Source organism: Macaca thibetana, chromosome 9 (genome assembly GCF_024542745.1).
Source record: "Macaca thibetana thibetana isolate TM-01 chromosome 9, ASM2454274v1, whole genome shotgun sequence".
In the NCBI taxonomy this organism is placed as follows: domain Eukaryota; kingdom Metazoa; phylum Chordata; class Mammalia; order Primates; family Cercopithecidae; genus Macaca; species Macaca thibetana.
The window spans coordinates 29810471-29836574 of NC_065586.1; the positions used below are offsets into that span (position 1 = coordinate 29810471).

At 43.4% G+C, this 26104-nt stretch overlaps 1 protein-coding gene across 1 annotated transcript in view; it reads right to left on the reverse strand.

Moving 5' to 3' along the window:
- The window catches only part of JCAD (junctional cadherin 5 associated), a 102930-nt gene extending 78085 nt beyond the window's left edge, over positions 1 to 24845 (reverse strand). Inside the window, exon 1 of the mRNA XM_050805607.1 lies at positions 24743 to 24845. The gene's annotated coding sequence lies outside the window, so the exon portion shown is untranslated. The remainder of the gene's footprint in view (positions 1 to 24742) is intronic.
- Between the last annotated feature and the right edge of the window lie 1259 nt (positions 24846 to 26104).

Genomic DNA, 26104 nt, shown 5'->3' on the forward strand with positions numbered 1-26104 from the left:
CATAATGGAATCTCTTCCTAAATTTGTCTTTAAAGGAAGCTCTTGTCTTTAAAGGAAGCTCTTGTCAAAAACAAGGCTGAGAGGATAAAGATAGGTTATAACAACACATGAGAACTGGCGTCAGATTTTTCTTGGAGGGGCGTAGGAGGTAGGAAGGTGGGAAGATGTGAAAACATAACTTTATCAACGACTTGAATTTCCTCATAATAGCAATAACTGTTCTTTGTTTTTTGTTTTTAGTTTTTAACAGAGTCTTACTATGTTGGCCAGGCTGGTCTTGAACTCCTGGGCTTAAGCAATCCTCCCACCGTAACCTCAATAACTATATTTTAAATAATTTTATAATTATTTAAGTCCTTGGCTATTTAGAGATACCTACGTAATTATCTATGGACATAATAATTTGATGCCAGAGAATTGTTTTAAATAAGACAGGCAAAATACTAAAAACAGTTGAAATTCTTCATTTATGGTGATTTATAATATTTTTTTCTACTTTGGACTAAGTTTTTAAAATATATATTTTTTAGGCCAGGTGCAGTGGCTCACTCCTGTAATCCTAGCACTTTGGGAGGCCAAGGTGGGTGGATCACCTGAGGCCAGGAGTTCAAGAGCAAATGGTTACACCCCGTCTCTACTAAAAATACAAAAATTAGGTGGGCCTGGTGGCTCGCGCCTATAATCCCAGCTACTTGGGAGACTGAGGCAGGAGAATCTCTTAAATCCAGGAGGCAGAGGTTGCAGTGAGCTTAATCCCCTGCCGCAAAAAAAAAAAAAAAGTGTATATATACATATATACACACACACACACATATATACACATATATATACACACACATATATATACACTCATATATTCATATATAAAGTTAAAGTAACTTTTAAGCTCTTTGCAAGTTCTTTAAAGTTTATCTACTTTAGGTCTAAAAACAAAGTGTAGATTATCAACGACACTAGGGATCCTCTGGAAGGAGAAAGGAGAATGGCGGAGGAAGCAGAAGAAGGGGAGGGGTTTGTCTGGTGAGTCGCTGTGCATGGGGACCCAAGGAAGGTGACGAAGTGGCAGGAAGGACTGAGGACAAATATTCTCATGTTGGCGTGGAACTCCAGGTCCTCCTGGCTTATGCTGGTAGACAAAGCAAAGTAACTGGGAAACTCTATAGTTGTCAAAACCATCACAACCACTCCCACTCTCCCATCTAGTTCCCAAGCCCTCCAAACAGAAGCTAGCAGGCCAATGCGTTGTTCTTAGTTGACCAAACCTAGGAAACAGCGGGCAAGAGAGAATCCCACCACAGAGCACCAGCCCAGCGTTTTATGTCAGGAAGTCCACACAATGAGTGGCTTGAGAGTCCTCCACAAAGAAGCTTTCTCCTTCCTGTGGACAGGATGAATAACAGCACCCAGCCAGCATGTTGGATGCTTGGCATCGGGAGCTTTAACGTTCCCAGCTTTGTCTATCTTTGAACAACCCCCCAAACCTGTGACATGTAATAATTTGTACTTTCACCAGAGCATGGACTAGAATGGTACAAGAGCAATGTTTGAGGGTGAGAGTGAGTCATTTAGCTAGTGAAGGAACCTCGCTTACTGCTTAGCATCTCCATTTCAACTCAGGATTCACTATTTTTCTGCTTGGTACCTCTGGAGGGGTTTTATGGAAAAATAGAATATTCTGTGGCAGTAGAGATCCCTAAATAAATTATGCTTATTCTGAAAGTGAAAAGACGGCAGAATGCTCTAAGTAGGCCACGAGTTTTAGCCAGAAAATAGAGCTTCGGGATAAATTTTAAAATAATGGATTTACCACAATAAACAATTGGAAAAAAAGAATAGAATAGACTATGGAAAGGACTCAAACTTTGCAGATACACTAAGGTTCTAGATATCGAGTCTACCACTGTGTTTTCCAACTTTGAGATGGGAAAGAGCTGTGTTCTTCAGGTAGATACTGAGACCATGCCAGGGAAGGAATCTACCTCTAGCTATAAGCAAGGGAATTGATTCACACTGGGCGTGGTTTAAATGTTGATAAAACCCACAGTCTCCTAGTTTTTCCATGTAGATCCCAATGGCATACTCGTTCTATGATAACTTTTTGTGTCCACGTATTCATGTTGCTTACAAGATAGCATTCACATCTGGGCACCCACATCAGTTTGGATCATTTGAAACTGGCATTTCAGGGCACATAAGCTGCCTGTGGAGGGGTGTGAGACAGACATAAGACTCACAGCTGGCCCCCTGCAGGACTGCAGAACAAACTGAGAAAGAGGCTGGCTGACTTGCTGCATCAATGATGAGTCTCTTACAGGATTGCTTGGTGCCTTCTGTTCCTGAGCTCCTGCCAAATTATGTCCTGAGCTCTAGCCCCCTGCATGTGGCTCTCTTTTATTATCAGAGCCTCACTCTGACCCTCAGGACTTAATTCTGGTTGGCACCACTAAAGCCATGGGAATCCCGGGGATAGAGTCTAGCTCAGAGAATCAGCAAGTATTTGCAGACCCAAGTCCTTTTGCAAGAGTCTTCAAAATAAATGCTAAACTTCTTGCTTGTATAGAATATTGGCTGACTGACTATTGCCCGGACTAATTGGGTCCTCTCCTGAGAGCTTGCGCATCTTGTTCTAAAGAGGTTGGGGTCTTCATGGGATTCTGTCTTTGTCACATAACACTTTGCTCGCCTCATGAAGACTTACAATGAGATGGTTGATGCCACAGGAAGGAAAAGAGTGTGATTCTCTTTTGGGGTTGATAAAGGAAAATCATTAGGAACTTGCCTCCCTGCATTGTCATTGCTTTGTTAAGTCAAGATGAAAGTTCATCAACTGCAGACTCGGCACAGTGGCTCATGCCTGTAATCCCAGCACTTTGGGAGGCCAAGACAGGCAGATCACTTGAGGTCAGGAGTTCGAGACCAACCTGGCCAACATGGTGAAACCCTGTCTCCACTTAAAAAAATACAAAAATTAGCCAGGCACAGTGGTGGGTGCTTGTCATTCCAGCTATTCAGAGGCTGAGGCAGGAAAATCGCATGATCCCGGGAGGCGGAGGTTGCGGTGAACCAAGATCATGCCATTGCACTCCAGCTTGGGTGACAGAGAGAGACTCCATCTCAAAACAAAAGACAAAAACCACAACAAAAACAAAACAACAGAAAACTGCTTACAGAGGGCTATTATGAAATATGGGAAATACAAAGGAACAAAGCCTCCAGGTGCCATAGGGCTGCTGCCACTGTGCATACAATATTCACCTTTTGTTGAAAGCAGAAGAGCTACTTCTACCTGCATTTTGCCTTATGCAGTCTGGAGGGGACTGCATGGTAGCCTTATGGAAAGAAATCAGTTCTCTTACTGCTCCCAGCTAAGACACCATCCTTGCCTTTGGAAAAACCAGCCACCCACTCCTAACTTAGTTTCTTCCCCACACACCTCACCGATTTAGCCCACCTGTTCCCCGTCATTTTCATTCCCCCACCTCCTCCCGAATTTCTGTCTCCCTGATCTTGCTGAGATGTGGAGTCGTTTCCCTTCTTTTCCTCCTCCTACACTCTCTCTGAAACAAGCACACCAAGTCCTCCATTTGGGAGTGCAAAGGAGGACATCTAGTTCTCACCAGAAATTAGTTTCATTAATTGTCTGAGTTGGTCGTTGGACCCAGTGATTCAAATTTCAGCCCGGGGTGGATCTTGGCCGGTGCACCTCCAGCTAGGGTGTAGTTCTGAGTCCCTTTGGTCACCTCATCCTTTTCCTTAGCATCCCTCTGGCCCTTGAACGAACTTTATGTTTATTCTCTGTGCCCTAGAACTCTGGGTCCTTCCCTGGTTCATGCCTCTATTTTTCTTTCCTGCATAGAACTTGCAGTTCCCATTTTGCCCATGATGGACAAGTTCATGGCTCTCGTCTCTTGATGTTATTTTCTGATCCCTGACCCATTTCTTCACTTCTCTGTCAGTTTTGTTGATAGATATTTACTGATCATTAAAATTGATTCTACCCCTGGGGGAATGAGTCATGGCTTTTTAACCTATTATTCTAAATTAATTCCTGGGCCAGGCTTGCAGTGACCCTGTGGCCTCAACAATGGGCACCAGTGTCCCAGGTGCCTTGGAGGTATTTTCTCAGCTCCACCCAACAACCCATAGCCCACTTTTCATCTCATCCCATTGCTGAGCTTGCCTCCCCATTTGACCTGCTCTGACTTTGAATTTAGGGCTGGAATTGTGCATTTTGTTCTTTTCTCATTTGCACTTCATGTATCTGAGTACTGGAACATTTATCCCGCTGTGTTTTAATTATTTGCTCACCTGTGGATCTCCCAGGCGGGATCACAAGCTCCTTATTGTCAAGGACTATATCTCACTCATCTTAGAATCCTGAGTGCCTGGCTCATGAGAGATGCTCAGGAGATATTGATGAGGTTAGCAGCTGAATTCCCCAGAGGAGAAGCCTTACAGCCTCCTATAAGCCCAGACAGTACTTCACTCCTGGAGCAGTGGTAATAAAAAAAATGACCACATTAGTAAGTGATAGGCTGTTCCTATTCATCCCAGAGACTTTTTGCAGGGTTTTTTTGTGTGTTTCTATTTGCTCATTTGTTTTTCAGTAAGGGGGAACTTCTCTTTGAATCTTGTGGCATGTTAAGTCCACTGACCACAAGTTAGGGGAAAAAAATGCAGTGTTTCGCTTTTTTTGTTTTATTGTCAGTGAAAGTCAAGGTTCAGTCCACAGGATCCACACAGCCATCAGAGGGGCCAGTGTATGGAGAAGGTGCCAGGAAAGATGCCATCAGCCTGGGCCATTGAGGTCTCCTCTGTAACCCTGCCTCTCTGTGTCTTCCTGATTCACCTGCCCCACTGCCCCAGGTGCTGGGGACAGAGGCATGTGTATTCCAGACCAGCATTGATGATGGGCAGCCCCACCAAATCAGCCTGGAGCTCAACTTCTGCTGCACCACCAACCCCACCTCCCTGAGCCTCAGTTTCCACATCTGTAAGATGTGGAAAATGCCACCTATCTTGCAGAGTTGCTACAGGGATCAGTGGTAATGCAAAAATGCTATTAGTATTGTTATTATTATGGAAATCTCTAGGCAGGAATCACATTCTCAAGCTAGCACATAATGAAAATCAAGGAATCACTAATGCATTATTCATCACACCTTGACATGACTTTTATGTAACATTCAGCTGAAGTGTCTTCGATCTGTGTCTTCTTATTTGCTATTCTGAGCTCAGAACATAGGATAACTAGCTCATCAGTTCAATGAGCTGGGATTTTTTTTTTTTTTTTAATGAGCATCTGTTTGTGCCAACATCTCAGGTCCCTGAATGTACCTGTTCTCCTGAGGTTGAGGTATAAATTGATGAAGGCTCAAGTGGTGTCATGGAATGTCTCAAATAGATTAAGGCTGCACGACACGTGTGTGACTTGTATTCTATTTGGAGACAGTGTGGGAAGGTGAATCCAGCAAGAGCTCAGATTTTCCAGAGAGCAAATGTAGAATTTTAATTAGCTTCAAGTCCATTTCTCTGCTGGAAATAGATCTCTGAGCATTTCTTCAATAGCATTACAGTAATTATAACAATTCTGAAAGGAATAAGTTACAGGATGTATTTTTGTAAGCTTAGCAGAATAAGAAAGGCCACATCCAGTTCTGTATTTGGAGCATGCCTGGAGTTGCTGTCAAATGATGCTCAAGAGCATCAATGACAATAACGTAGACCATCCTATCCACAGTACTCTAAGACTGTACTGGCCATGGCACTTCCTACAGTAATAGAAATGCTCAAACCAAATCTTCACTGTCTAATATGGTGGGCACTGGCCACATGCGGCTAGCATAACTAAGGACTGAATTTTAACTTTATTTAATTTTAAATAATTAAAATTAAATAGTCACATGTGGCTAGTGACCACCGTATGGAGCAGCACAGATACCAGTGGTGCTTACTTTAAGCCCCCTGCAGTCTGGGGTATTAGTGGGACAAAGGAGGAAATGTCAAAGGCCCCCAAGGCACCATAAAACCCACACCCTAAAGCTCAAAGGAATCCAATTTGCTGAGTTCTCTATCTTTCATCCTACAACATATCAGACGCGTCCAATTAGAAAAGAGACGCAGGGCCAGGTGCGGTGGCTCATGCCTATAATCCCAGCACTTTGAGAGGCTGAGGCGGGCAGATCACGTGAGTCAGGAGTTCGAGACTAGCCTGACCAACATGGTGAAACCCCACCTCCACTAAAAATACAAAATCAGCTGGGTGTAGTGGTGCACTGTAGTGGGCCTGTAGTCCCAGCTACTCAAGAGGCTAAGACAGGAGAATTGCTTGAACCCAGGAGGTGGAGGTTGCAGTGAGCCGAGATCGCCCCACTGCACTCCAGCATGGGCGACAGATGGAAACTCCATCTCAAAAAAAAAAAGAAAGAAAAGAGACGCAGATGCAGGTACAATGGCAGCACCCCTCCCCAAGAAGTGAAAAAGTTTGAAAGGGGAACAAGACTCAAAGGAGAAAAACAGCCTGGGATTCCTGAGCCCAAGGACAAGCAGCCTTTACCTCAAAGTCGTCAAGGAAATGTTAAGAGTTCAACAACAGATGCTCCAGGAAGGGATAGGGAGAAAAGAGCAACCCGAATCCACACTTCTGGCCATCAAAGGTGGTAAAATATGGACGGTATTGGTGCACAAATGGGTGAGTTTTGGTGATCTGGAGAGTCCAGCTGCTGGTCACATCTCAGTCCCTCCGTAATAGCACCTTGTGATGTCCTATTGCTCTTGGGAGAAATAACTACTGCGACCCTCAGGTCTGCCTAAAGTAGCTTTGCCCACAGAGCCTGCCTCAGTGTATATGACTTCTCCTGACTCTTTGTTCTCTAGCTAGACTGATCTTCCTTCTGCTTCCTGAAGGTGCCGTGATCCTTCCTCCGCAAGACTTCTATCTAGAAGGTTTCTTCCATGCTACCCCCGTTTCTCCCCCAGCTGGTTCCTAGGTACTCTCAGATCTCAGCTCAAGTGTGCTCCTTGGAAGGCCCTCTGAATCCCCAACCCATCCCCACCACATCTAGACCTGGTTTCTTTGTTAGTCACTCTTCCCCCTGCATTTCTTCTCCACAAACACCTACTTGAATATACACGCGCATCAATGAGATGAACTCGTTTATTCTTCTGTAAACTCCAAGAAAGCTGGGATTGTGTTTGGCCTGATTCATTCGCTTTTGTGTCCTGGATCGTGCTCAATAAATGCAAAATGAAAGAATGAATGAACTCCAGTTTATTTGTAAGATTTTCGACATGACAAGTGTCCTCCAATCCCTAACACTTTCACATCTTCCTAAAAAATCTCTTTCAGCTCTAGGATGACTCATATTCTCTTTGAGTGCCATTCCAAAGTTCTTACTGTCCAATAACTTATTATCATGAAATCTTCAACCTTAAAATTCCACCTACTTCTCCTTTGTTTGCTCCACTTACTATATCGTCCCCCCAAAACTTCCTGATTTTTTTAAACCTTTGGAGCTCATGTTGCAAGCTGAATCACATCTGTGGTTCTTTTCTTAGCAATGTGCTTGCCTTGATTTTTTCAGTTTCCTTCACTTGGTTTATCTGATAACCTCTGAGCTCCTTATACTTGCTACTAATTACTTAGGTATCTATTACTTAGATAGCTGCATTATCTTTTGAGATTTGTAGTTTATCCTTCACCCAGAATTTTTCTATTATTTTTTCCATAGACTTTCTCTAAACTGTGAATCTTTCTATTTCTTATTCTTTCTCTTTTAAAGAAAATTATTTAAAAATGGGGATAATGAAACGTAAACCTAATCCCAATTCATCTTACACCTCATCTTTGAAACATAAAACATCATTGCAAAAGAAAGATTTCCATCCTGGCTAACACGGTGAACCCTGTCTCTACTAAAAATACAAACAATTAGCCAGGCGTGGTGGTGGGCGCCTGTAGTCCCAGCTACTCAGGAGGCTGAGGCAGGAGAATGGCATGAACCCGGGAGGCAGAGCTTGCAGTGAGCTGAGATTGCGCCACTGAACTCCAGCCTGGGTGACAGAGCGAGACTCCGTCTCAAAAAAAAAAAAAAAAAAAAAAAAAAATCTCAGTTAATTATTTCCAAAGCCTTCAGGGGATTTATTCCTAAATTCTCATTTTCTGTCTCATTCTTAAAGAATCGGGGTAAAACTCTCATTAGTCCTAATTACCCTCCCTAAATCCAATCAAGTCATTATGCCTTAGGCTTTGTTTTCTTTAGAATGAGTTTCTTCCCTAGTTAAATAATTTTCTCTTTCTAATAGACTTTATTTAGTACCAAATTCTTGATATAAATAACACTTCTCTGTAGTAAGTGTTTATTAAGCACTTACTATGTTCCAGGCACTGTGCTAGGGAAATAGCAATGAATAATAAGATGAAAAAAAAAATTCCTGTCCTCATGGAGATTATATTTAATGGGAAGGGGTATAATAAACATATGAATATATATAATATAATTTTAAATAATAGGATCTACAAATAATCTATATGCCAAATGCCATATACAATGAAAAAAATCTGAATTTATACTAAAATAGATGTTAGATATGAGTTCTAAATTTCTTTTCAAAGAATCAATATGTCAGTATGTTCAATTCTTTGCCTTCTACTTTTAAACTTAACTTCCTCATAAAGCAACCTTTTTCAATTATCTGCTCCACCCTAACTCATTCCGATTACCTGCTACCTGCTCTGCCCTGACTCATTCTCCACCCTGCATAACCATTTTTCCTGCCAAACCATTCACCCCGTAACTCTCCTTAAATTAGCCAATTGGAATTAGTTTAGCCTGCGCGGTCTGACCGTAGCCAATAGGGGAACGACACAGCAGCAGGGGCCACGTGCTCAGGGATAAGAACCCCTTCCCCTCCCCTGTCCAAATGTGCGCTCACCATTGCTCCATCTGTAAGGGCGCACCCTTCTATAGAAGTAGCTTGCCTTGCTGAGAATTAAAAAGAAAATTTTGTATTCAAGTGCTATTTGTTTTGCGGCACCAAAACTTTATTTATAACATAGAGAAGGGTTGATAATTCTTGGTGGAAATTATGACTTTGTTTTGTTAACAATGAGTCAAAATCTGAAATCTTTGAAATGATTTATTTATTCTGATTTATTATTTTTGTTGTTCTTGTTTTGTTTGGGGTTTTTGCTGTAGTTGTTGTTTGAGACAGATCTCACTCTGTCACCCAGGCTGGAGTATAGTGGCACGATCTTGGTTCACTGCAACCTCCGCCTCCCAGGTTCAAGCAATTCTCCTGCCTCTGCCTCCCAAGTAACTGGTATTACAGGCACCCACCACCATGCCCGGCTAATTTTTTGTTGTTTGTAGTGGAGACGGGGTTACATCATGTTGGCCATGCTGGCCTCAAACTCCTGATCTCAGGTGATCCGCCCACCTCGGCCTCTCATAGTGCTGGGATTACAGGTGTGAGCCACCCCCCCAAGGCCTATTCTACTTTATTCTTAAACAAAGCCCGAGGCATAATGACTTGATTGGATTTAGGGAGAGTAATTGGGACTAATATGAGTGACCAGTGGCCCCTGACACAGCCCTCGGGAGATCCTGAGAACATGTGCCCAAGGTAGTCAGGGTGCAGCTTGGTTTTATACCTATTAGGGAGACATGAGACGTCAGTCAACACATGTAAGATGTGCATTGGTTCAGCCAGAAAAGTGAGATAACTGGAAGTGGGGGCTTCCAAGTCATAGGCAGATTCAAAGATTTTTCTAACTGGCAATTGGTTGAAAGAGTTATTATCAATTAAAAGGAATGTCTGGGTTAAGTTAACGAGTTGTGGAGATCAAGGTTTTATCACGCAGAGGAAGCCTTCAGGTAGCAAGCTTCAGAGAGAATAGATTATAAATGTTTCTTATCAGACTTAAAGACTCTGTTCTGCCTGGTGTGGTGGCTCACGCCTGTAATCCCAGCACTTTGGGAGGACAAGGCAGGTGGATCACAGGGTCAGGAGTTCAAGACCAGCCTGGCCAATATGGTGAAACCCTGTCTCTACTAAAAATGCAAAAAAAATTAGCTGGGCGTGGTGGTGCCCACCTGTAATCCTAGCTACTCGGGAGGCTGAAGCAGGAGAATTGCTTGAAACTGGGAGGTGGAGGTTGCAGTGAGCCGGGATCGTGCCACTGCACCCTAGCCTGGGTGACAGAGCGATACTCGGTCTCAAAGAAAGAGTCTGTTTTATCAGTAATTCCAAAAGGGAGGAGGGTATCATGAGGCATGTCCAACTCACCCTTCCTATCATGGCATTGAACTAGTTTTTCAGGGTAACTTATTTATTTATTTTATTATTATTAATTTTTTTAGAGACAGGGTCTCACTATGTTGCCCAGGCTGGTCTCAAACTCCTGGACTCAAGCAATTCTCCTGCCTCGGCTTCCCAAAGTGCTGGGATGACAGGCCTGAGCCACTGTGCCCAGCCCAGGCTAACTTTAGAATGCCTGTGGCTGAGAGGAGGGGTCCATTGAGATGGTTGTGGGGCTTGGAATTTTATTTTTGGTTCATAGTCTTTCAAGTATAAAGTCCTGTCAGAAACATCTTAAGAAATCTTAACTTCACTTTATTGTGTTCCAGTGAAAGGGGAGATTTTCCACTCATTCACTCAAGAGACATTTGCATAGTGTCTACTGTGGGTAAGGTTCTAACATACATGTGCAGTGTTGCAATGAAGAACAGGAAAGCTTCAACCTTCTGACCTCAGGAGTGGGACTGAAGTAATGAGCAGATGCCAGTGTGTCCTTTGTCTAAGAAAGGCCAGTGAGGGCCAGAGGTAAGCTGGTACTCTACCCTTCAGACCACTCCACAACTCACCTCCCACCTAGTCAATTTTTTGTGGCTCTAGATGAAAGAATCCTGGTTATGATTTTTATTATTATTTTATCATGGTAAGAACACTTTACATAAGATCTTAACATACCCTCTTACATTTTTTTCTTTTTTTGAGACAAACTCTTGCTCTGTCGCCCAGGCTAGATTGCAGTGGCATGATCTTGGCTTACTGCAACCTCTACCTCCTGGGTTCAAGAAATTCTCCTGCCTCAGCCTCCCGATTAGCTGGGATCACAGTGGGTGCTTTCCACCACCATGTCCAGCTAATTTTTGTATTTTTAGTAGAGACAGGGTTTCACCATGTTGGCCGGCCTGGTCTTGGACTCCTGACCTCAGATGATTCATCTGCCTCAGCCTCCCAAAGTGCTGGGATTACAGGCCTGAGCCACTGCACCCAGGCTCTCCTCTTAAATTTTTAAGTGCACATTACAATATTAACTTTTAGGCATAATGTTGCACAGTAGATCTCTAGAACTTACTCATCTTGCAAAACTGAACATTTATACCTATTCAACAATACCTCCCGCTTTCTACGCCAAACCCTGGCAACTACCATTCTACTCTCTGCTTCTATGAGTCTGACTATTTTAGATTCCTTATGTAAGCAGAATCATACAGTATTTGCCCTCTGGTGCCTGGCTTATTGTATTAGTTTGTTCTCACACTGCTAATAAACACATACCCAAGACTGGATAATTTATAAAGGAAAGAGGTTTAATGGACTCACAGTTCCACAAGGTTGGGGAGGCCTCATAATCATGGCGGAAGGCAAATGAAGAGCAAAGTCACGTCTTACATGGCAGCAGGCAAGAGGGCATATGCAGGGGAACTCCCCTTTATAAAACCATTCGATCTCATGAGACTTATTCACTATCATGAGAACAGCATGGAAAAGACCCACCCCCATGATTCAATTACCTCCCACTGGATCCCTCCCATGACACATGGGAATTATGGGACCTACAATTCCAGATGAGATTTGGGTGGGGACATAGCGAAACTATATCACTTATTTCATTTAGCATAACATCCTCCCAGTTCATATGGTTGCATATGGCAAGATTTTCTCCTTTTTTAATGCTGGATAATATTCCACTGTGTGCATAGACCACATTTTCCTTAACCATTCATCTCCTGATGGATATTTAGGTTGTTTCTGTATCTTAGCTATTGTGAATAGTGCTTCAGTGAACATGGGAGTAAAGCTATCACTTCAAGATCTTGACTTCAATTCTTTGAGCTATATACCCAAAAATAGGATTACCAAAAAACAGTATGGTTGTTCCTCAAAAATTGAAAGTAGAATTATGATATGATCTAACAATCCTGGTTATTCTTTTCCTGTAATATTTAAAGGTGTATGTAAGGAGATAAAGGCAAATAATTCAGATTCATACACTTAGAGTTAGAAGGAACTTCAAATGTTACATGTCAAATGTTAAAATAAATGTTAATGTTAAAATTGATGTTAAAATAAATGTTAAAATAGATAAGAAAATACCTATTCAAATGTTAAAATACCTGTTCAAATGTTAAAGTGGATGAGGAAATGCCTGTATATTTCTGTATAAATACACACGTACAGACACACACACACACACACACACACACTCACAGCCAGTTCTTTTGATCCCAAATAAGCCCTTTCTCTATTGCTACTGTAATAACCTACTGATAATAAACATTTAGGGAGTCAATTTTTCTTTTTCTGTCTGTCTTTCTTTCTTTCTTTTTTTTTTTTGACAGAGTTTTGCTCTTGTTGCCCAAGCTGGAGTGCAATGATACAATCTCGGCTCACTGCAACATCCGCCTCCTGGGTTCAAGCGATTCTCCTGCCTCAGCCTCCTGAGTAGCTGGGATTACAGGCATGCACCACCACGCCTGGCTAATTTTTTTATTTTTAGTAGAAACTGGGTTTCACCAGTTAGCGAGGCTGGTCTTGAAGTCCTAACCTCAGGTGATCCACCCACCTTGGCCTCCCAAAGTGCTGGGATTACAGGCATGAGCCACCGCGCCCGGATGTAGGGAGTCAATTTTTCAATTAAATTCAACCAACATTTTCTGCTCTATGGTTATGTGCAAAATAGCTTGCAAAGTACTGCACGAGGCCCCCAAATGAATAAGACCTAGTTTAAATTTTCAAGAAGTTTGCCGTATAACACAGGAAATGCAATTCAATGGGAGAGTGGTAAGTGCTATGGCAAAGGCACAAAGGAAGTATCATAGAAATGAACTTCCTTCTTATCATTTCATAGAAATGAAAAGAAATGAACTCTAGTTTGAATAGTTCCTTTTGGAACTAGCCTGCAGGCAGAGAGGGAGGAAAAAGGGTATTAGAAAGAGGAAACTGAGAAGTTAACTTACAGAGGCCTGGGGGCATGTGGCTCATTCAGGAAAAGGAAAATGATTTCAGAGGTCGAGGAGTGTAAGACCTGAGTTTGTTGCAGGTGGGAGGGAGAGTGAAGAAATTTCACAAGGTGCTTTACATGCTGTGTTAAGGGAGTTTGGATTTGATTCAGTAGCAGGTTTTTGAGCAGAAGAGTAACTTTATTAGAGCTGCACTTTATACATGGAATCAACCTAGGTGCCCATCAACAGTGGATTGATAAAGAAAATGTGGTACATATACACCATGGAATACTATGCAGCCATAGGAAGGAATGAAATCACGTCCTTTGCAACCGCATGAATGCAGCTGAAGGTCATTGTCCTAAACAAATTAATGCCAGAACAGAAAACCAAATACCATATGTTCTCATTTATAAGTGGGAGCTAAACATGGAGTGCTCATGGACATACACATAGGAACAATAGACACACTGGGGACCACTAGAGCGTGGAGGGAGGAGGGCAAATGTTAAACAACTACCTGTGGGGTACTGTGCTCACTACTTGGGTGATGGGACCATCCACACCCCAAACCTCAGCATCCCACAATATACCCATGTAACCAACCTGTGCATGTACCCCCTGAATCTGAAATGAAAGTTGAAGTTATTTTAAAATTAAAAACATATGCTTGTCAAAAGTTTTGTTTTGTTTTGTTTTGTTTAATGAACTGTGTTTTATGATTAAACTCAGAGAAGAGAGAAGAACGGAGGGTTGGGGGTTGGCTGAAAAAAACGGCAGCTCAATTCTGTTATTCGCATGTTACCTGTGATAATAATAGTTAGCATTGATTGAATGTGCTAAGAGCTTTGCATACATTAGCTCACTTAATTGTCACAACATTCCTGCAGGCTAGGAGCTTTTATTATTTTTACTTTACAGATCCGGAAATCAGTTTGAGAGCTTGAGTTACTTGCTAGAAAGAGGCAGGATGTAGGAACATCCAGGTCACTTTAATTCCTAAATGCATCCTCTTCACTGAACTGCTGTCCTGCCCTGTATTGCTAAATCCAGTTAGCAATGATTTCTTTGAGACAGGTATGCATTGAGAGAGGTGAAAATAATTTTTCAACATCCCTATAATGGCAGATATCTGAAAAGATGATAAGAAGACAAAGGCAGAGATTGACTATGCTGTCACCAGCCCTGCAACTGTGACATTCAACCCCTAAGGGGCTTCTTTCTCTCTGCCTGTTTTCTTCTTCTTTTTTTTTTTCTTTTTTTTTTTTGAAATGCAGTATTGTTCTCTTGCTCACTGCAACCTCTGCTTCCTGGGTTCAAGTGATCCTCCTGCCTCAGCCTCCCAATTAGCTGGGATTACAGGCACCTGCCACCACACCTGGCAAATTTTTGTATTTTTAGAGAGCCTGGTCTCAAACTCCTGACCTCAGACGATTCATCTGCCTTGGCCTCCCAAAGTGCTGGGATTACAGGTGTAAACCACCAAACCCAGCCCTTTCTGCCTATTTTCTAGTCCAAATCCTCAGTTTTTGTTTGCATGTACTGAAATAATGCAACATAATTTTCACATTAGTTTCAGAAAATTAAGAATCAGAAAAATAAGGCTATTGTAAAATAATTCACATAATGTTTGTCAAAACCTAATGCCAAAGTGTTATTTTTTATCATCTGCTATGAGAAATTAGCATCGACACTAATTGACATGGCTGCTTTTGATAAGTGTACAATATCAAAAGCTGATTTTACAATTTATGTATAAAGATCTAAAATGGTGATTTTGCATCCTATATTCTGAATTGGTTAAGACTCAGCATTAATGTAACTCTGCTAACTCTTTCAAGCATTTATTTCCTAGTGATCACATCTAGGCAGGAATACAGCACTCCCTGCAGGATAAAATATCTTCCAGTACTAAGACCCCAACCAATATTTTTGTTCCTTCACAATTCCAGAGCAATAGAACCACGATTATAGATTACGCTTCATTCATCATTTTAAAGAGATGCAGGTTGGGCGCGTTGGCTCACACCTGTAATCCCAGCACTTTGGGATGCTGAGATGGGAGGATCACTTGACGCCAGGAGTCCAAGATCAGTCTGGGCAACACAGCGAGAACCCATCTCTACAAAAAATAAAACCTATGAAAAATTATCTGGGCATGATGGTGTGTGCCTGTAGTCCCTGCTACTTGGGAGGCTAAGACAGGAGGATTGCTTGAGCCCAGGAGTTGCAGACTGCACGGGACAACAGAGCAATACCTTGTCTCTTAAAAAAAAAAAAAAAAAAAAAGGACAACGCAAAAAGGCAGATGTGTTTCTGTAGAACTTTGTCACTGTGAAGCCTACAGTAGCACAGAAGATTAATTTGGATGAATGTTATAGTGCTTTGTCACCCAGGCTGGAGTGCAGTGGCACTATCTTGGCTTACCGCAACCTCTGCCTCCTGGGTTCAAGTGATTCTCCTGCCTCAGCCTCCTGAGTAGCTGGGATTACAGGTGCGTGCTAATGTGCCCAGCTAATTTTTGTATTTTCAGTAGAGACAGGGTTTCACCATGTTGGCCAGGCTGGTCTCGAACTCCTGACCTCTGGTGATCTGCCCACCTCGGCCTCCTGAAGTGCTGGGATTACAGGAGTGAGCCACTATGCCTGGCCCATTGTAGCTCTTTGAGCTTAAATGTCTTGGAAATTGCCCATTTCCCCATTTGATTTCTCAATTATCCTCCTCCTGACTGGGCATGCTAAGAAGGCCGCCAGCTCAAATGTAGGGAGACCACAACTGGGTGCAGGCAGCCCTGCATGCCTGTCCTCACAGCACTGCTTTCTATGCATTTCTCTTCTGTTGTCACTTACTGTCCCATGGCAGACCTGATTCTTTATTAACACTAGAGAATTGGGGCAGAGCCTTGCACATCCTTCCGCATGGGACTGTTGATGAGTTTTCAGTGGGCTTACACAAATACTCATTTAATTGTCAGAGGTGTTTAAACCAGAGTGACTCCATCTTGAATAGGGGCTGGGTAAAATAAGGCTGGGACCTACTGGGCTGCATTTCCAGTAGGTTAGGCATTCTAAGTCACAGGATGAGATAGGAGGTCACATGATACAGGTCGCAAAGACCTTGCTGATAAAACAGCATGCCGTAAAGAAGCTAGGCAGAACCCATCAAAACCAAGATGGTGATGAAAGTGGTCTCTCATCATCCTTGCTGTTCATTATATGCTGATTATACTGCATTAGCATGCTAGAAAACACTCCCACCAGCGCCATGACGGTTTTCAGATGCAATGGCAGTGTCCAGAAGTTGCCCTATATGGTCTAACAAGGGGAGGAAACCTCAGTTCTGGAAATTGCCCAGCCCTTTCCTGGAAAACTCATGAATAATCCACCCTTTGTTTAGCAAATAATCAAGAAGTAACGATAAGTACAATCAGTTGAGCAGCCCACACCACTGCTCTGCCTATGAAGTAGCCATTCTTTTGTTTCTTTACTTCTTGAATAAACTTGCTTTCACTTTACTCTATGGACTCGCCCGAAGTCTTCCTTGTGTGAGGTCCAAGAACCCTCTCTTGGAGTCTGAATTGGGACCCCTTTCAAGTAACATGACGAGGTATCTAAATTAACACATGATTGAATGAAATCAGAAAACACATCATCCAAGGAAGTCAATCCTGAAGTCTCACCATTTCAGAATGAAGATAAAACTTATTTCCTTTTCAATTGCCTAAAGAACAACGACCTGAAAACTTTTAAAAAATGACCATAATGTCTAATAAAATATGCACCCCTATCCCGGAATGCCCCTTTTCTGTCTAGGATACCTTAATCAGTAGGTTATGTTCCAGAAATATGTTCAGGAGCCCTATCTTAAGAATGATGGCAGCCGGGTGCAGTGGCTCACTCCTGTAATCCCAGGACTTTGGGAGGCCAAGGCAGGCGGATCACTTGAGGTCATGAGTTTGAGACCAGCCTGGCCAACATGGTGAAACCCCCATCTCTACTAAAAATACAAAATTAGCTGGGCGTGGTGGTGCACACCTGTAGTCCCAGCTACTTGGGAGGCTGAGGCAGGAAAATCACTTGAACCTGGGAGGTGGAGGTTGCAGTGAGCTGAGATCACGCCATTACACTCCAACCTGGGTGACAAGAGCAAAACTCCATCTTCAGAAAAAAAAGAGTGATGGTGTTATCAGGGGTGGCTGTCATGGTGTCAGGAAAGTGTACTTGGCTCCCCGAGGGTTTCTCTTTATTCAAGCTCAGAATTGGAGAAGGATACCACATAGCCTTGAGTTTGGGAACACTGCTTTGCAATGGGGTGATGAGAATTTTACCAGAAAGACTGCAGGCACAGAACCATAGTACACACTCAAAGTAAGGGGCTTATAAGGAGAAAATATCCCATCATTCATCGTTCATTCATTGAAGATATCCCAACATCTAGTTCTCACATATGAGCACCCTCGTGGTGTCCAAAGCCAGAAAGAAATGATGGCAGTGATCATCCCCTCACCAGAGTTTTCACTAAGTCCGTGGGAGGAGATTTCAGCCACTACATGCTTCTTCCTTAAGTCAGAATTCTCCAGCCTGGGTAACAAATGCCTTCTTCATAAACTCGCATTTCAGTCTACACATCTATGGAAGGGAAATCCTCCTGAAGTATAAGGGCCCCTTCTATGTGCTCAACATTAAAAAAAAAACAAAAAAAACCAAAACTCTCACATGCTTTTGGCAAGTTTTTGTAAGTATGTTCCACAGTGAACATTTTAAGAGTAAACTTTTCTCTGTCCTGAATCTTGAGGAGGCAGAGCTTGGAGTCCTTGGCCCAACTTGCTGGTTGAAACAACAAGGGCTTAAGCTGGAGACAGAGGGCCACAGAGCTGCTCTCTGCTGCATGCCCTGGCACCCAGCATCTCCCCTCGTCCTCAGGCTGCCCCTCCCCAGCCCCCACACTTGGTTATCTTGATAATCTGTCTGTGTGCATTGAGGCCATTCTGTACACTCCTCCACCAAGCGGGGAGACTACGATTGGCAGAGTGGAATTGGCCTTGATGGGATAAAGAAGCCACAGTGGATTCCTGAGGCTGCCTGTACCAGGGGTATCATCACAGACCGTCTGAAATGCACGTCTAGGCTTGGTTCATTAAGGACCTTTCACTCAGAGCATCATGAACAGCAGGTAGTTGGGGTAGGACTAGTTTCATGGTGGTTTAGGAGACTGCAGGGAGGGAAAGAGCAGAGAGAGAAGGTGGACTGGCAAGTTAGTTGCCAAATCTCTCTCTCTCTCTCTCTCTCTCTGTCTCTCTCATCCTCTCATCTTTGTTTTGGAAACCCTGCCCATTCTCTGAACTTCACTGATACCCTTGACCCTTCACTTTTGACTTTCTAACCAGGGTCTCCATTCTGGTCTCCCTAAGTCCTAGCCCACTGTCAGCTGCAGGGTCATATTTGCCCCCACTCTCTGGGGGAGTAAACTCAGATCTCTTGTTGTCTTCTCAAATACAAAGCAAACCTTCTCTTTTTCCTGCTCCCAGTGTCCCTGTCTAGTTAATGGTTCCACCATTTCCCCAAACTTCCAAGTTCAAAACTTGAAGTTATCTCTGATAACTTTGGCCCTCTGTCTCCAGCTCAAGCCCCTGTTGTTTCAACCAACCAGTCACTTAATCTTGTTTTTTTATCTCCTTCAGTGTCTCCCTCCTGTCTGTCCCTGTTACTCTGCTCTCCTTGTGGCTTCCTGAGCTCTGGCTCTCACAATCTCAAACCTTGATTATCCAAATAATTGCTTGCTGCTCCAGCCTCTGTCTCCATAATCCAAGAAGTGGGTAGACGGCGGAAGGATACTATGCCACGGCAGCATCAGCTGGGGGTGGGAAGGATAGATAATATGGTATAGACACCCTGATGTATGGACTCCCTGATATATGGGCTCCTTGATATATGGGCCCCTTGATGTATGGACCTGCTGATGTGTGAACCACCTAATGTATGGACCAGCTGATGTGTGGATCCTCTGATGTATGAACTAGCTGATCTGTAGACCAGTTGATGTATGGGTCAGTTGGTATATGGACCAGCTGATATATGCAACCCCCCATGTATGGACCAGCTGACGTATGGACCCCCTGATATATGGGCCAGCTGATGTATGGACCCCTGATGTATGGACAACTGATGTGTGAAGCTCCTGATATATGACCCCCCAATATATGGACCAATTGATGTATAAACCCATGGATGTATGCACTCACTTATGTATGGACCAGATAATGTATAGACTCCCTGATGTAGGGGCCAGGTGATGTATAGACCAGCTGATGTATGGGCCAGATGATGTATAGACTCCCTGATGTATGGGCCAGGTGATGTATAGACCAGCTGATGTATGGGCCAGATGATGTATAGACTCCCTGATGTATGGACCAGGTGATGTATAGACTCCCTGATGTAGGGACCAGGTCATGTATAGACCAGCTGATGTATGGTCCAGGTAATGTATAGACCAGCTGATGTATGGGCCAGATGATATATAGACTCCCTGATGTATGGGCCAGGTGATGTATAGACCAGCTGATGTGTGGGCCAGATGATGTATAGACTCCCTGATGTATGGACCAGGTGATGTATAGACTCCCTGATGTAGGGGCCAGGTGATGTATAGACCAGCTAATGTATGGACCAGGTAATGTATAGACTCCCTAATGTATGGGCCAGATGATATATAGACCAGCTGATGTGTGGACCAGCTGGCGTATGGACCAGCTGATGTATAGACCTGTTGATGTATGGACCCCTGATGTATGGACCAGCTGATGTGTGAACCTCCAGATGTGTGCCCCCCTGATATATGGAGTAGCTGATGTATGGACTCCCTGATGTATAGGACAGATGATGTATGGACCCGCTGATGTATGGGTCAGTTGACATATGGATGCACTGATGTATGAACCAGCTGATGTGTGAACCTCCTGATGTATGCCCTCTCTGATACAGGAACAACCTGATGTATGGGCCAGGTGATGTATGGACCCCCTGATGTATGGAGCAGCTGATGTATGGAGCCCTGGTATATGGACCACCGATGTGTGAACCTCCTGATGTGTGACCCACCAATATATGGACCAGGTGACATATGCACCCGCTGATGTATGGACCAGCTGATGTATGCACCCACTGAGATATGGACTAACTGATGTATGGGCCAGCAGATGTATAGACCAGCTGATGGGTGAACATCCTGAAGTATACCTCTCCCCCCGACCTGATACATGGACTGGTTGATGTGTGGACCCCCTCATGTATGCCCTGCTGATGTTTGGACCAGCTGTGGCTCTCCACTCACTCTGGACCTTCCACCCTGTTCCTCACCTGCACACTGCTCCTCCTGGCCATTTGAGTGCCTCACAACCCTTCAGGACCCAGCCCAGGGGTTACTTCTTCTTGGGTGCATTTTCTTCAAAAAAATTGCTTTTGTAGAGATGGGGTCTTGCTATGATGCCCAGGCTGGTCTCTAACTCCTGGCCTCAAGCAATCCTGTCCCACCATTGACCCATCTGAAGATGGGAGAGACCTTAGGCCCAGGCCTGGGGAATAACCATAATTTGCTCTTCAATTATTCTGCAAATACATACTGAGTTCCCACAGTGATGAACAGTCTTAAGTCCTGAGATACAATAATAGACAGAATCCCTGTCTTCATGAGGCTTTCATAGTTCTAGGAGGAGATAGGTAACATTTCATTTATTCATTTAAATAAGTAAAAATGTGATGTGACATGACGTGGTAAGTCATAAAGCTATGTATAAAGAAAAATAAAGCCAGATAAAGGAAATACAAAGTGAATGACTGGACAAATGGCCAACAAGCAAATGAAAAGAGGCTGTATGTCATTAGTCATGAGGGAAATGCGATTCAAATCCACAGTGAGCTCACACTTCACACCCAGTAGGATGACGATCATAAAAATAACCGGAAAATAACTTTTGGCAAGAATGTGGAGAAATTGGAACCTTCCTACAGTGCTGGTGGGAATGTGAAATAGTGCAGCTGCTGTGGAAAATAGTTTGGCAGTTCCTCAAAAAGTTAAACATAGACTCACCATATGATCCAGCAATTCCACTCCCAGGTAGATGCCCCCATAGAGCTGAAAATATGGGTTCAAGTGAAAACTTGTCCACCCATGCTCATGGCAGCACTATTCACAATAACTGAAAAGTGGAAACAACTCAAATCACCATGAACTGATAAAGCATAAACAAAATATGATACATACACACAATGTACTATCATTCAGCCATAGAACAGAATGGAGGACCGATGCAGGCTACCTCATGGACGAACATTAAGAATATGATGCTGGGCTGGGTGCAGTGGCTCACACCTATAATCCCAGCACTTTGGGAGGCTGAGGTGGAAGGATCACTTGAAGCCAGGAGTTCAAGACCAGCCTGGGCAACAAAACAAGACACTGTCTCTACAAAAATTTTTTTAAAAATTAGCTGGGCACAACAGCATGCACCTGTCATCCAAGCTACTCAGGAGCCTGAGACAGGAAGATTGATTGAGCCTAGGAGTTCAAAGCTGACTGCAGGGAGCTATGATTGTGCCACTGCACTCCAGCTTTGGCAACACAGTGAGATCCTGTCTCTTTAGAAAAATTAAATTTAAACAAACAAAAAAATTATTATGCTAAGTGAAATAAGCCAGACACAAAAAGTCATGTAATGTATGATTTCATTTACATGAAATATCCAGGCTGGGCACGGTGGCTCATGCCTGTAATCCCAGCACTCTGGGAGGCTGAGATGGGTGGATCACCTGCAGTCAGGAGATCGAGACCAGCCTGGCCAACATGATGAAACCCCGTCTCTACTAAAAATACAAAAAATTAGCCGGGCATGGTGGTACGTGCCTGCAATCCCAGCTACTCAGGAAGCTGAGGCAAAAGAATCACTTGAACCTGGGAGGCAGAGGTTGCAGTGAGCTAAGATTGTGCCACTGGACTCCAGCCTGGGTGACAGAGTGAGACTCCATCTCAAAAACAAACAAACAAACAAACAAAAAATCCATAGAGATGAAATGCAGCTCAGGGGTTCTGTGGAGCTTGGAAAGAGGATAATGGGGCGTGACTGCTTAATGGGCAGAGGGTTTCCTTTTGGGTGATGAAATGCTCTAGAACTAGATAGTGGCAACGGTTGCATGACGTCGTGAATGTACAGTACGAAATATCACTGCTCTGTATACTTTACAAATGGTTAAACTGGTAAATTATATATTATGTGTATTTTGTCACAATTTTTAAGAAGAGTCAATGAAGGTGGTCATGGGGTTCTCTTTGAATAGCAGGGTCAAAGAAAGCCTCACAAATGAGCGGAGATTTGGGCAAAGACCTGAGGCAGGAGGATATGATATGAAACCTCAGTGAGGTAGGCAAAAAGCCTCCCAGGGCCAGGCGTGGTGGCTCACGCCTGTAATCCCAGCACTCTGGGAGGCCGAAGGCAGCAGATCACCTGAGGTCAGGAGTTCAAGACCAGTCTGGCCAACATGGTGAAACCCCGTCTCTGCTAAAAATACAAAAGTCAGCCTGGCGTGGTGGCAGGCATCTGTAATCCCAACTACTCAGGAGGCTGAGGGAGGAGAATCGCTTGAACTCAGTAGGTGGAGGTTGCAGTGAGCCAAGATCGTGCTACTGCACTCCCGTCTCGGTGACAGAGTGAGACTCTGTCTCAAAAAAAAAAAAAAGAAGAAACTTCCTAGCAGAGAGGAAGGAAGCACAAAGCAGACAGATGGCTCAGAGCAGCATTCATCAGAACCTGGCTCCACCCTCCTCACAGGGTGCCTTCTGGGCCCACCCCCCTCCACCTCTCTTTCTTAGTACTTCCCTTTTTACCTCTGATCAGGGCATGCACTGTTGCACTGTCCCCCAGACACCATGGACCCTTCCAACCTGTTCCTCATCTGCACACTGCTCCTTCTGGCCCTTTGAATACTTGAACACCCTTTGGCACCCCACCCAGGGACCACTTCTGCTTAGGTGCATTTGCTTTTAAAAATAATTTTTTTAGAGATGGGATCTTGCTATGTTGCCCAGGATGGTCTTGAACTCCTGTCCTCAAATGATTCTCCAGCCTCGGCCTCGTAAAGGTTGGGTGCATTAAAGATTTGAGCATTGTGTTTACGACTCGTCAGCAGTATGACACTGGGCACTTAGCCCCCTCTATAAGTTTCTCTTTCCTCATATGTAAAATAAGGGCTATTGAGAGAATAAAATAAGATGATTGCAAAGTGGTTGGCTTAGTTCCCTGTGCACAGTGGGCTCTCCTGAGCGGTAGCTGTATGGCCACTTCAACCTCACCTGTAATCTGAAGTTTGAAATTTGGCACTTGATTTTGTGCTATCTGATAATGTTTTGTAACTATTTGATAAATGTAGATGGGAGATACAGGATAAACACCAAGGGTGATATTTATTTCTTTGAAACTGCCTTCCCCCAACCCTGGTAACTATTTCGATGCAGAGCATATATAATGCATGCATGTGAATAAATGTTTGACTGACAACTGATTGATTAATTATTTGGCTTTATCATCAAGTAGGTAGGAAATTTTCTTCAAATGCAAGTGTGAAGGAAAAATGATAATGTCTCAGGAGAGTTATAGATTGGCAAACTAGAAAATACCTCGTCCAGCCACAATGAGATATATTGAAAGCTTTCATAGGCACAGATGTTTCCCAAAAAACACAAAACAGCACAATAAAAAAAGAAAGACCAGGAGGTGTGGTAGCAGGTTTTTCAGAAAAATGACTCATTCTGCAAATGAACTGTTCTTTTAGTTCAGGAGACCATAGTTACTGGTATTGGAAGAAAATGTTAACACATTTTGCGATAGATTTAAGACAAGTCTCTAATGATGTATCACTTAGAAAGTCATGAGTTTAAAAAATATGAAAATATGAGATAATAGAACTGTATTTCCCAAAAATTTTAAAGCAGAATATAGATAGATAGATGATAGATATATAATCAATGACAGATAGATAGAAATATAAACAGATAAAAAACAGTGGCACATAATTACTTGAAGAGCAGCCACATGGAAGGAGAAGCAGTTTAGTTTTATTCAATAAGAACATATGATGCTAAAGATAGTCCTGGGAACTGCTCCTGTATGAGCTGGTCACGTGACCAACCTCAGAGCCACTGCCCCAGACAGTGAATAAGACCAACAGACTGTATTTTCTACCTTTGTAACCTATATACAACCAAATACGATGCGCTGACTCCGCCAAGGCATCTCTCTTTCTCAAACACCCAGCCCTTTCTCCACAGAGAATTGTTTCTGCAGCTCTCCCTCCAGGAGATCCTTGTTTTATCACTTTATTTCCCTTTCAGAGAAACCATCACAAGCCCTGTTCACCAGCAAAAAGCTAGAAAGCAGCTGCCGTTTTTCAGTGATTACCGGCCCTATTTTCTTAATCATCCTTTCGACAAAACAATGGAAAAGGGAAGAAAATATTTACCTGAGGAAATCCCTGATTTCTTCATGAGCGTCTAAAGAATTGAATTTTTCAAAAGCCCCTCGGATGCTCTGCTGAGAATTTCCTAAATCTAAAATCCTCCTCCGATAGCAGCTCTAAGTTTGAGCTCTGAATAGAGGCTGTGTGTTATTTTAACCACAAGGTTTCTAGTCAGTAGGGAGGAGAGATGGAAATGAGGTATGCTGGCAAACACAGCACCCATCCACCTCAAGTGAATCAAGCTCACAGATCTGATGTAAGAGGTTCGAGGAGATTTGAAGAACCCTCAAACCAACTTTTCCTAAACTAGAGATTAAATAACTGCGGAAAATTCCAAAGGAGTAAGATAAGACACTTATGGTCTTTTCTAAAAAAAGACGTGTTGGTATGCCCTGTCGAATACTGTCCCAAAAGAAGCTTGGTACTGAGCCTGTGTGGTCCTGGGTTTTGGACAAGAGAATTACCTTTCTCGTGGTAGCCTTTCTCCACAGAGAAAGGGGGTTAAAGGTACAAAATAACAAAGGAGCATGACTGACCAAGTCAAATCTTTTGTGCAAAAACAAAACCAGTGTCATGAGAATCCATAGGAAGTTATAGGGTAAGGGAATAGCTATTCTGGAATGTTATTAAGGGAGGATTAATATGTGTGTGTGTGTGTGTGTGTGTGTGTGCGCGCGCGCGCGCGTTCCCCACCTCCCACACAACTTAAAAAGCAAAGATCCAGTCTCAGCTTCAACCAGTTGGAGATCCTCCTCCTTAGTATTTTGGCAAATACAAATGCCGCCTTTGGACTTGGAGGAGAATGATTTATGGCACGCAGAATCAACAGCAAAAATGAGGGTGGATGAAAAGGCCAACGATCCTTTACAGCCAGCCCTTTGCAGATGCCAGAGGGGTTTAACTCCACTTTTGGAAAAAGACAGCAGTGCTCCTATTAAGCAGGGTCATAACTCAGTTTTATATAGAGTCTTTCATCTCAAAGGAGCTTGAGGTGCTTTTGCACCAAAATATAAATTATCATGTGCACTGTCACCTCAGGGACGAAAGGCAGCCCTGCCTAGGAGCAGTTGGCCAAGATGCAACCAGTCAGTTTGGAACCACGGTTAGACAACAGGACACGCGGCCAGGAGGCACTCCGCAAGGAGAAATGAGTGGGCCTGTCCTTCTTTCTGGTAGCCGATCCTTTTCTTCACAGAGCTCAGTGGGACGTCTTCATTCTGCCCATCACTTCTCTTCCGGAGTCGCCCTATGCCCTCCCACAGAGGACTCTTTCCATCCTACCTGCACACACAAATTCAAAATGTGCACTCAGAAAAGAGCCAGCAAACAAAGTGGTAAGCAATGGTTTGCAAATTTGATTCTGTA